At 45.2% G+C, this 12,488-nt stretch overlaps 1 protein-coding gene across 8 annotated transcripts in view; it reads left to right on the top strand.

The window, feature by feature from the left end:
• Positions 1-12,488, top strand: part of PDZD2 (PDZ domain containing 2) — a 403,122-nt gene that overhangs the window by 180,888 nt on the left and 209,746 nt on the right. Inside the window, exon 1 of one of the 8 annotated variants that reach the window (XM_019982770.2) lies at positions 11,257-11,419. The exons of the other annotated variants lie outside the window; for them this stretch is intronic. The gene's annotated coding sequence lies outside the window, so the exon portion shown is untranslated. Of the gene's footprint in view, positions 1-11,256; positions 11,420-12,488 lie in introns of those variants that run through there. 8 annotated transcript variants of the gene reach the window in all.

Below are 12,488 nucleotides of genomic sequence, written 5' to 3'. Positions count from 1 at the left end.
ACCCGTCTCCACGCCTCCATTCCGCTGGCCTCCCTGGAGCCAGTGTGATCATTCTGACATGGAAATCTGTTCATGTATTCCTCCGCTAAAAGCCTTTTAAGAATGAAGCCCAAGCTACTGGCTCACAAAGCCCAGTTTCTCCTCACTCAGCCTGCCCTGGACTTCTCCAGTGGTTCAGTGGTAAAGAATCTGCCTGCCAATGCAGGAGACCTAGGTTCAATCACTGGGTCGGGAAGATCCCTTGGTGAAGGGAATGGCTACCCACTCCAGTATTCTTGCCTGGAAAATTCCATGGACAGAGGAGCCTGATGGGCTACAGTCCATGGGGTTGCAAAGAGTCCCACAGGACTGAGCTACTAACACTTTCACTTTCACTCTGCCTCCAGCCAACCCTGCTTGCAGCCATGTTGAGCTTTTGCGTCCTCAGAGCACAAGAGTCCCTGTCTGCGCTCTGGACTTTTGCACTTGGCACTTCCTCTTCCTGGAGTCTTTTCTTCATTGTGCTAATGCCTGCTCATCCTCAGGGCTCAGCTTCCAGTCACGTCTTCTGGAAGCCTTCCCTGACCTTCCAGGTCTAATTAGGTGTCCCTGATGGACGTAGCAGTTACTCCACACTTCACTGTAACTAACGCCTGTTGCTTTTCTTTTTTAAACACTTTTGGCTGCGCTGCATCTTTAATGCAGTGTGCAGGCTTGCTTCCTCAACCAGGATTGAACCCGCGTGCCCTGCACTGGAAGGCAGATTCTTAACCACTGGACCACCAGGAAGTCCCCGCCTGTTGCTTTATTTGTCCTGTGGCCATCTCTAAGCTCACTGGGCCCATGGCCCGTGCTGCTCAGGTTTTCTCAGCACCTCGTGTCGCCCTTTGCTCAATAAGTCATATCCTAAAGTAAAGTTGTCTGCTAAATTAGACGTTTTCAGGGTTTAGGAAGAGACTTGTCCCGATTATCTTAGGTGACTGGGGGTCTATCAAAAGGATCTCTGCCACGTGCGGGCAACTTGGGGATTCCTCAGCATTCCTAAGGGGAGATGAGTTATCAAGAGAGCCATCGCAGTTGTTTTTTCTTTTTTACTGATTTATTTATTGGCCTGACTAGGTCTTTGCTGCTGCCCTCAGGCTTTCTCTAGTTGCGGTGAGTGGGGTCTACTCTTCACTGCAGTGTGCAGGCTTCTCATTGCAGTGGCTTCTCTTGATGCGAGCACAGGCCCTAGGGTGCATGGGTTCAGTAGTTGTGGCACACGGGCTTATTGTTCCTTGGCATGTGGGATCTTCCCAGACCAGGGATCAAATCTGTGTCCCCTGCTCTGGAAGATTAGTGTTGGAAGATGAACTGGTTTTCTCCAAGAGACCAAGGTAGGGAAGTGTGTGTTGCCTGAGGCAATTGGCTGCTCAACATCATCAGATTCTTTTGTTAAACATCAGTAGCCTCTGATGATCAGGAAAGGCTGAGAACGTTAAGGCCTCAGGGCCAGGTGGCAGGTTACCATGGGAGCAAGTCCTTGCCTCCTGCCACAGGTAGAGCAGGTATTAGCAAGAAAGTGTGGAAATAGTCCCACCGCCTGCTTGTATTACATTGGGCAGCATCTGCCCTGCTGTTCTTGTAGGTGCTCCAATGGGCCCATTGTAGCAGGCTCACTCTGAAGGGCCTGCAGTAGTCCTTTGACTTTAGAATCACCTGACTTTATCATCAGACCCAGTGACAGAATCCTGCATTAACTGGGGGGACCCCACACACATGGAGTCTCACCGATGAAGCAGTACCCCCTGCATTCTTCCAGCTCAGCAGGCAAGGACAGAGGTGTCTGTGCGAACCTTTCTAACCAACTTATCTCATTCCACAGATGGAAAACAGTATTTCTAACCTCCATTTCAGAAACTGCAGAACCTTCTGCTGAAAATTTAGGTAGTGATATTTCAGATGTGTGCTGCTGGGTGTGCTCTGATAAGTACCCTTCAAACGTCAGCTCATGGCCTCTGGAGTGTAGATTACTATTGTCATCACTTGATAGCCTATATCAAAATATTTTAAAATAAATCTCAGATGATACAAAGAATGGATAGGAACTTTCCAGACAAGGAACAAACATCAGCAAAACTCCTGAGTGAATTCACAGGTTAGCTTTTCTTAGTTGATGTGAATTAAGCCCATGTAAATAAACCAGGAGGAACTTAAATGTCGAAGATTTTTTTCCCATTAAGGTCCAAAGGAGTGGCTTGGCATCTTTTTTCATTTGTACAGTGGGAATAATAATAGTATCTGCCATGTGGGTATGAGGGTAGGAATAAAAGAGAACACAGAGAAAATCTTGGCATGATCCCGATACATAGTAAGTGCCCAATAAACATTAGCTACAATAGTTTTTACTGTTGTTGTTGTCGGTACTAAGACAGTAATAGTGGTTTTCCCAGTGCCTAAACCGATATCTGATTCATAGTAGGCACTCAACAAGTAATTTTAGGAATGAATGTTTTATACTCATTCATTCAACAACTATTTGTTGGGCACCCATATGTGCCAGACACAGTGCTAGGCTCCGGGAATAAGCTGGTAAACAAGGCCACAGTCTATAAGGGTAATCAGACAAGTGAATGGGCAGTGGAGATGCTATTGAAGCTGCAAAGATGGTCTCCAGTGTATTCCAGGGGAGGGTCAGGGTGGGAACCCAGCAGGTGGTGTCCGGAGAGGTGAATAGGAGTTGGTTAAAGGTGAATCCAGAAGGTGGTTAGAGTGCAAAGGACAATCCCAGCTTAGATATGTTTAGGCACCCAAGGCAAGAAAGAACCTATTTTGCTCTTATAGTTCCAGGCAGATAATTTAGTTCAGGTACTTAAGCTTAAAGATGACTAGAAATTCAAGTTAAGTTTTAGATTGTCTCATATACAGTCACACAAAAAATCATTCATGGATTCTGACTGTAAAAGATGAAGAATTCTTAAATTCTTAAGAATTTAAGAAGTAGGTGTTGCCACTCAGTCTGCAGAATGGGAGATAGAAGAATCTTTTGGATTTCCCGTTTGTGTTAATGTGATTTATGCTGTATCCCAGAATGTAGGCTTTTATTCTTGGGTTTCCAGTTCTTGCAACCAATCTTACCGAACCTGTTGAAAGTTTCAAGTAATGACCACATGTCCTTTTTGCTTCCACGGTGTTTTTCAATCCATGTTCTGGAGGAAAGTTCACTTGACTGGGCTTTAGGTAGTGTATGATTGTTGCAGGGGTGGGTGATTGATTTCCCACGTGGAAGAATAAATTCTTCCATGGTCTTCTGCCTGTTCTACTGTATCTTTAGGGTGGAGAATAGAATTAGATGAAGGAGCATTTGTAGACTAATAGCTAAATCACTTGGGAAGCCACCAGTGAGAAGGAGCTGGCCTTTGTCTTAGTTCTCCAGCTCTCCTAGGACGAAATTTAACATCACTTTCATTGGGCTCAGACCCCAGCATTATATTGAGTCTATTTCAGAATTCCTTTCATTGGGCATGGATATTTGAAGGTTCTGGTTCCAGGTTAATTGTGGTGGTTTAGTTGCTAAGTTGTGGCCAACTCTTGTGACCCCATGGGCTATAGCCCGCCAGGCTCCTCTGTCCATGGGGATTCTCCAGGCAAGAATACAGGAGTGGGTTGCCATTTCCTTCTCCAACCAGAACCTCTGCCATGAAAAGACCACACTCTCAAGTGTTTTCAGTGAAGTATCTTAGAACTCCTATATTCACTTACCCATTTATCCAAAGGTTTACTCAACAAAGATTTACTGAATACCTCCAATATGCACAGTACGAAAAATAAGGAAAGGGAAGAGAATGGAAACCTTTATTTTTGATACATTTTTAATAGCTTGTAGCAGAGTGTCTCAACCTTGGCACTCTTGCTACTGATACTTTGGATGGATAATCCTTTATTGTGGGGGCCTGCCCCATGCTTTTAGGATGTTTAGCAGTATTGTTGGTCTCTATCCACTAGATGCCCATAGTGCCCCCCCACACACACACAGTTGTGACTATCAAAAATATCTCCATACATTGCCAAAGGTCCCTTGGGGGTCAAAATAGCTGGTGGTTGAAAATCACTATCTTACAATATCAGACATCATCCCATATTGTATCCTTCATATACATTGTCCCATTTAATCTCCCCTTTTCAGCAAGCCCTTGAGGATTATAGTTTGAATATGAGAATAGGAAGTGTTACATGATTACCTAGAGTCCCATGGGTAATAATTATGAGATTTGGACTTTAGTTCTAGATCTTCCCTATTCTTCTGTATCCCCAGACTGCCATGCAACACACAGTCCTGACTCCAAGAAACTTAAGATCTATTGGATTTGCTTGGTTATTTCCATAAGATGGTACAAAAAAATTTGAACGAACTTTTTGGCCAAATCAATAGTTGGAGAGATGTGTTATGAGTCAAGTCACGGTTGTGTTCACTGCAGAATAAGTGATGTGAGCACGCAGGAGAGAGGTGCATTAGGAAAGTCAAGGATCGCATCCTGCAGAGATTAGAATGCTCTTTGAATATTTATGGGCAAATATTTCGATTTGGATAGTAATTTTTTTGTTGAGCAGTGACAAGAGTTAAGATTTGGACAGGTAGCATCAAACAGCAATTAAGAGCAGGTGCTGGTTCCAACTGGAATCTGAGCTCCAGCTCCTCTGCTTACTAGTTGCGTGACCTATGAGCTAATTAGGTAATCTTTTGGCTCAGTTTTGTTTTTGATGGGTTGATAATAATAGTACATATTCTTAAGCCCCTGGGGGGAGGGCATGGCACCCACTCCAGTATTCTTGCTTGGAAAATCCCATGGACAGAAGAACCTGGGGAGCTATATTTCATAGGGTCGCAAAGAATCTGACACAACCGAAGTGACTTAGCACACATTCTTAAGATTATAATACGAATTTAACGAGTTAATATGTAAAGGGCTTAGAAACAAGACCCAACATCCAGTAAGTGCTCAATAGATGCTGACTACTTAGTATTTGATTCTGTTGGACTTCAAATAATTTAGAATCTATATGGTAAATAATGGGAGTTTTGAATCAAGGCCTGCACAGGTATTGCAATCCCCCTTCCAGTGTTCATGGAAAATCATAAATTGGTTATCTTTGGGTCAGAAACCAGTGTCTGGTTCTAGAGCTATTCCTGAAGGACCTGTTCACATGGCTCAACATCTTTGTGGGGGCTTTGGAGTTGAAGCATCTAAGACATCTTTCCAACATCTTTCATTCAAAAGGAGAAAGAGGCAGCTTGAGGATCTGTTCAGACATTCATTCACTCACCCATCCATTCAGTCATCACTGACTGAGTATCTTTTTTATTCTAGGCATCATGTTTCTATTAACTACATCTGGAACGCCAGTAAGTCACCCCTCTGCCCATGTGTTGGCTGAAAGTTTATTGGAATTGTCACTGTTTAGTTTTAAGACAATTCAAAGTTATTTCTGTGGCTTGTGTTACAATCCTGAGGTTTCTTCTTGTGTTCCACTTGGTACCACTGCTGGGCTTTTTATTTTGTGGAGATCTGATGGCCCTGGATGTGGTTGGGGATCTTCTCCTGGGAATTTCCTCTTTCTTCCCCTCTCCAGCTTTTTATAGCTACATAAGGTTTAGATCTGCTCACAAACACTTGGGTAATTATGCCTCTCTCTGTTTATAAACTCAGGATAAATTGTCCTAATGGGAAAATATCTGTCCTTTGCCGTAGTTTGGATCAAGGCTTTTAATTTTTTGTTTGTGTGTGGTTCGTTTGCCTTTCTAAAAATCATTTTGATGTCTGTTTCACTTATGAATCATCTATTGCTGATATACAACAGCACTCAGTAAACCCCACTAAAAATCTATTCTTGATCTATAAGTAGTTGATGCTGGGAAAATGCAGCTCATACATATGCCTTTCTCATGGATACTGAATTAAAGGAAACAGTTGGATTTTAAGACTCTTAGGGAACATCTGATAAGAGGCCCATAGAAATGACCCACCAGAGCTTTGATCACCAGCATGCTGGAAAAACACAATTCAGCTCAATTTGCTTTAAAGCATCAAAGTCATAATGCATTTGTATTCATTCATTTAACAGTCATGAGACATCTACTATGAGCAAAATTAGACTATAGATGAATAGCTAGGTATTTCTTATTAATAAAATAGATAGATTTTGATTAGATTTTTAGCTTTGTGGGAGACAGCAAAGCATACTTCTGATCAGAAGGCAAAATCAGCCCTTCCTCTATACTGGGAAAAAAACAACTATGTTTCCCAGGCTATGTAAACTTGTGGAAGACTTGGTTTTTAATCACTTTGCACCAACAAGAATAGATGCTTCCTTTGCAATGTTTCCTCCCTCCCAAGAGCTAAAACTAATCAATGAGAGGCAGTAGTGTAGTGGTTAAGCATACCCTTTTGAGTCAGATTAAATAGGTTTGAATTGGGACTCCAACATTTACCAGCTGTGTTACTTAATCTCATTGTGTTACTTAACTGTGTTACTTAACTCAGTTTCTTCGTGTTAGAATAAGGCTAATAATTATATCTACTTCACAGGGATACTGAAAAAATTAATGAAATAGGCAACCTACATAAAGTAGCTAGCACAATGCCCAATATAATTGTAGGAAGAGTTTAATTCATAGCTATTATTATCATTATCATCATCAACTAATATTTGTGTGCTCATTAAACAAAAAGGAATGCTGTCCTGGGGCTTCCCTGGTGACTCAGTGGTAAAGAATGCACCTGTTAATGCAGGAGACTCGGGTTTGATCCCTTCAGTCGGGAAGATCCTCTGGAGAAGGAAATGGCAACTGCTCCAGTATTCTTGCCTGGAGAATTGCATGGACAGAGGAGCCTGGTGGGCTACAATCCTTGGGGATCGCAAAGAGTCAGACATGGCTTAGCAACTAAACAAAAACAATGATGTCCTATATATAGAAACAATATAGAGGACTGAATCTATAAAATATGCTTACCAGTGTCAGAAGTTGAGTGTATTTTTAGAGATACCACCCAATAAACCAGAAAGGATAACCTGGGCACATCTGGGATTTCAATCCAGGACGTCTCCCACCCAAAGTGAAAATCATACCCCTAGACCAACGAGCCACCCCTCAACATTCAGGAAACTAAGATTATGGCTTCTGGTCCCATCACTTCATGGCAAATAGGGAAACAATGGAAACAGTGACAGACTCCTTTGGGGCTCCAAAATCACTGCAGATGGGGACAGCCACCATGAAATTAAAAGACACTTGCTCCTTGGAAGAAAAGTTACGACCAACCTACACAGCATATAAAAAGCGAAGACATTACTTTGTCAACAAAGGTCTGTCTAGTCAAGGCTATGGTTTTTCCAGTAGTCATGTACAGATGTGAGAGTTGGACTATAAAGAAAGCTGAGTGCCAAAGAATTGATGCTTCTGAACTGTGGTGTTGGAGAAGACTCTTTGAGAGTCCCTTGGACAGCAAGGAGATCCAACCAGTCCATCCTAAAGGAAATCAGTCCTGAATATTCATTAGAAGGACTGATGCTGAAGCTGAAACTCCAAAACTTTGGCCACCTGATGTGAAGAACTGACTCACTGGAAAAGACCTAGATGCTGGGAAAGATTGAAAGCGTGAGGAGAAGGGGACGACAGAGGATGAGATGGTTGGATGGCATCACCAACTCAATGGACATGAGTTTGAGTAGGCTCTGGGAGTTGGTGATGGACAGGGAAGCCTGGCATGCTGCAGTCCATGGGGTTGCAAAGAGTCGGACACGACTGAGTGACTGAACTGAACTACCCAATAAACAAAGGTCTGATGAGATGTGCGAATATGTTTGAAGAGAGAATTGTATTCTCACAGCACCCTGTTTCTGACTTAGGGAACATGGATCTTAGGACCACTGCCCCCCACATTAATGGGGTGATGAGAACTACTGCAGCCCTAGAAGGAAAGGAAAGGAGTTCTCCAGCCTGGCTTCTGCTGAAACATGGAAGGAAGCCTATCTCTAGGATGGAGTCTGAGAGGTGAAGACTGCACAGTGATGTCAATGTCAAGTCAGTTACCATTAGCATCAAACATGTCCTCTTTGCGTCTGACCCACATTTTAATGTTGCATTTTGAGTCTTACCTCTTCTGTCTTCTGTAGAGATGAACAACAGCTGGTCGGTGTCCTCTCTATAATAACCTTTCAAATGGGAGGGGAAGACTGTTAAGTTTGCCTTTAGGCACTTTTTCACTCTAGACTAAACAACTCCAAATCCTTTAACCTTCCCTCATAGGTTCTATTTTCTCTCTCTTTAATCATTTTGGTTTTCTTCTGGACCCTTTCCAGTGTCTCCACTTTGCCCTTAAAATAAGGGGCCTCAGACTGGACCTACCATCCTATTAAGGATCTGTCTGCTGCCAAATTCTTTATCATGGGGGAGGGAGATATGGGGATATACTTTCCTTTCATGTCAGACTCCCACCAAGCAAATTCACCCCGCTGTTGTATTGCTTATTTCTTATCAGTACAACACACAGATTCCTTTTAAATAACACGATCTGCTGTGATCCTCACATCTTTGTCAGTTTTTCTCCAATCTAGATATTAAGCCCCTTTTATGCCTGTCATTTGATCATTACCCCTCAGGATACTACTTTTGTAATCAGCCGTCACGCTGAACTTGAAACTTTTTCATGAAACATTTCCTTCATGTGTTGAAGCCAATTTGGATTCTCCTAGCATATCAGTAATTCCCACTGCAATTAATATTATTTGTAGACCCTGGGTGTGCTCAAAGCAATTTTAAGTATTATTTAAACCAGAGCTAGGGTAAAATTGGAGGCCATGTTTTAAGCACCCTTTTGTTTACTGAGCCATTGATCTCTTTTCCAGTCTGCAGTGAAACCCGGTGAGGAAAAGACAGACCAGATCGTATCTTTCTGGCTTGCTGATGAGAATGTCATATGCATTCAAAAGCTTTCCTGAAATTAAGATATTGTACAGATGTGGTCAAATTTTAATTCTCAGCACATACACACCCTAAACTGAGCTTAGGCACAGAGTTGCTGGGGGAAGAGGGAATATTTATTTGCATTATGCTTAAAATCATGGATTTCCTTTAAACAGCATTGATTTGCACATCATAAATTACATACCAGATGGAAGGAGTAGAGAGAGTTAGAGGAAAACTGGAAGTGGAGAAAGCAATCAGAAGGAAAAAAGGGAGCCCTTCTGAAATTATTATTAGAAGATTATTCAATTTGAACCTAATTCCCATAAAATTTATCAGATATGGAGATGCCACATAAAAGTATGCTAATGAATCCACCAGGACTACCAACTTCTGGCAGAAGAGAGGGGAAAGGGAAGTGGGGAGGAGCTAACATTCACTGCAACCCTTAGAATATATTGTAAGGCAGTCACTTTCTGTTAGAGACTTTTGATACACTTGGCTTTACCTAAAATCATCAGTCTAACTTGCTTTGACCCAGGAATTACAATATTTTGAGGACTGGCTTGCGAAAGCTTGTTCTTACTGGCACATGTACTGTTCTCTTAATGTCCATTGTCACTGTTGGTTGCAGTGCCCATCCTTCCTTGAGATATCCTTTATCCTGGGGTCTTGTTTCCTTCTAGTATTTCCAAAGGAGGCATGTCTCTGGGTTTGCTGTTGTGCCAACCGGAAGGAAGCAACTGGGGGTGATTTCAGGGGGGGTGATTATGATCAGTACTTACCATGTGCTCTGTGGGCTGCTTCCAAGAGTGGGCAGATGTCCAGGGGAGCCTGGACATGGGTTGGCCCCTCCCAGGCTCTCATTACCCTTTCCAGTGGCAATAATGATACTGAGAACTGAAGCTTTCTTTTGCCTGCTCCTTTTTAATTAATTGCTTTGAATTCTACCAGATTTGTCCATTGAAGAACTGTGGGACACCCAGGAAGTGAACGATAGCTTAGAGACACAGGGGTGGGGAGCCAGACTGGGGGCAAGATTCTGGCATGAACCCCATGGGGTGGGGTGGAGTGTGTGTGCCTGTGTGGCACGCAGCTTCAGGCTGTAGGGAGATTTGTGCCTTGCGACCACAGGAGGTCCCCAGATCTGTCCTTCCTCCTGGGAGCTCCAGCCTGGATCACTTCCGAAGCCAGGTGAAAACGTGCTTTGAGCAGAAGTTCCTTGATGGTTTGAGGTTTGGCACAGCGATGCTTTTCGTTTTCAACAAGTGTTCCAAGGGGGAAAAAGGAATAGAACACAATTGAAGTTTTGAAAAGCAACCTCTTCACGCAATGAAATGTGGGGCGACCCCATCCCCCTCCACAGGCCCTCACCCTTGCTCTAAGAAAAGCAAACACTGTTTTCCTGTCTTATTTGTATTCCCATTAATTTAAGACAGGAAGCCCTCAGTGGGTGTGATGTAAACAATTCAGCCTCGTGGGTCGGGCTTCCTCATCAGTTTGCAGCTGGAGAGATGTCTGCACCGCCCGAGCCCATTCATGCCTCTCCCGGGGATGGCTCGTTGACTGAACCCCGCAGAAGGCGGGAGGGGCGCGGGAGCCCGAGAAGGTATAAAGGAAATGCTTCAGTTGTGCAGTCACCGGCGGTTGTAATTCAGCAGTGGTAAATTTGGTTTCTCCAGCAGAAATAATCTCACTGCAGCTTTCTGGAAAGTTGCCTGCTAGATTGCCCAGTGCGATGGTTGTTGAATCTGGTGTGGGGCTCCCCCTCACCCCACCCCACCCCCAGTAAGGACCCATGCTGCCGCCGATTATGAAACGGAGCGGTTATGAAATGAATTGATGTCGGGGAGCTGGAGCTCCTCGCGGCGGCTGGAGGGAGAACTTTTGACCGGGCGAGGGTTATCTGGGTGGGGCGTTTTTCTCCTCAGACCTGCTCCCAGTTACCGCTGGAAGCTCCGGAGCAAGTTGACATAAACAAAAGGTGTCTGCATCAGAAACCCCAAACTCCCCGAATTCTCCCCGGTGCAGTTTCCTTTTCCGACTGGGAGGGGTTGGGGGTGGGGGGAGTGACCGGGGAAGGGGTTCTGGAATGCCGTGGAGTTTTGACAAGTGAGCCAGGGGAGTGACGAGGCCAGCCGGGATTCCATTACAGTCTTTTTCAAAACCTCCCAAGCCGGGCTGGCGGAGGGGGATCCTCCCGCAGACCTGCCGCGCTCGGAGCGGGGCGCTCGGGGCTCCCCGCGGCAACCGTGCTCCGGAAGGGCCGTCGGGGGGCGCGCAGGGGGCCGGCTTCCCGGGCGGGGCGCGCGCGCTGAGCGGCCCCGCCCCGCCCCGCCCGCGCCCAGCAGGTGATTAGGCTCCGGCTCGGCCCCGGGGTGTGCGAGCCCCGCCCGGGAGCGAGGATTACCCGGGGCCGGCTGCTCCCGACCGAACCTCAGCTGAAGACGTCGAGAGGAGATCCCCCGCCCCGCGAAGGTGACTTCAGAACTGGAGGTAGGAATCTGCTTTAGCAGACAAAAACCTCAGGCGTCCTCCATCCGATCCGGCTTTGGGGTGCCGACTGAGGCTGCCTGCGGGGGTGTGGAAATTGAGCCCCAGCCTCCTCCGAGAAACACCCGCCGCCGCCGAACGGCCGCGGCGCTCATCTCGCAGACCCCTTGGGTGTCGTGTTTTCGATTTGGGGGATTTGCGTGTTTATGGATGGTTTGTGCTCCTTGGGAGGAGTACCCGACGAGGAACTGGTTTGTCAATTACTAGACGGAAGGAGGCGCCCTGAGTGTGTGTATGTGTGTGTGTGTGAGCGGCGGGGTGGGGGGGGGGGGGGGGAACGAGGGACAAGTCCGGGGGTCTCCAGAGCCAAGATCCTGACAGTCACGGCGGAAAAGCTGTGCTGTTGAAGTCCAGGAAGGGAGAGAGGATGTCCAGCAACCAGGCATCTGTTAACGCTGCCCTCATCCCCCTGCTTCTCGCTACGGCCAGCAGGGAATGAGTCTGGGTACAGCATAGCTGCCGCTCCTGCCAGCAGGAACTGTTTATGATCCCTCAAGTGCTTATAATCGCCTTTGGGGACAGATCTTCGCCCTGAACGACTAAACAGTCTACTTGGACAACTCCCCCACCCCTAATTCACAAAATGTTTTGATTGTCTCATCCACCAATCAAAGGTTTTCAAGATGAGGGCTTTTGGGAAAGAGAATGACATTTTCTGTCCTGTCACAACTCTCATAAGCAGTTTGTAAACACTAGGAGTGAAATTCAGTCAAATTTTGTCTGATGAGATGGGGTTGGTAAAGAAGAGGGAACTACAGCTGTCACCCTGGGAACCACTTCTGGGAAGAATAGATTTCTGTGAATGTAAATAGTAAATGCTTTTCGTAAAAATAGGTCAGGCTGAGTTTTATATCATAAGGGGGATGGCATAAACTCTAATGGAGAAGTATCGTTAAACACACACAAAATACAGTACTTTCAGCCTTTAGCCTTTGCATTCCTGTACTGTTTTGCAACTGTACATTGACTTTGCAGATGAATTGAAAAGGTACAAGGGGATCTGCCTTTGTGC

This window comes from Bos indicus, chromosome 20, assembly GCF_029378745.1.
Source record: "Bos indicus isolate NIAB-ARS_2022 breed Sahiwal x Tharparkar chromosome 20, NIAB-ARS_B.indTharparkar_mat_pri_1.0, whole genome shotgun sequence".
NCBI classification, from domain to species: Eukaryota; Metazoa; Chordata; class Mammalia; order Artiodactyla; family Bovidae; genus Bos; species Bos indicus.
This window is presented reverse-complemented; position numbering and strand designations above follow the sequence as displayed.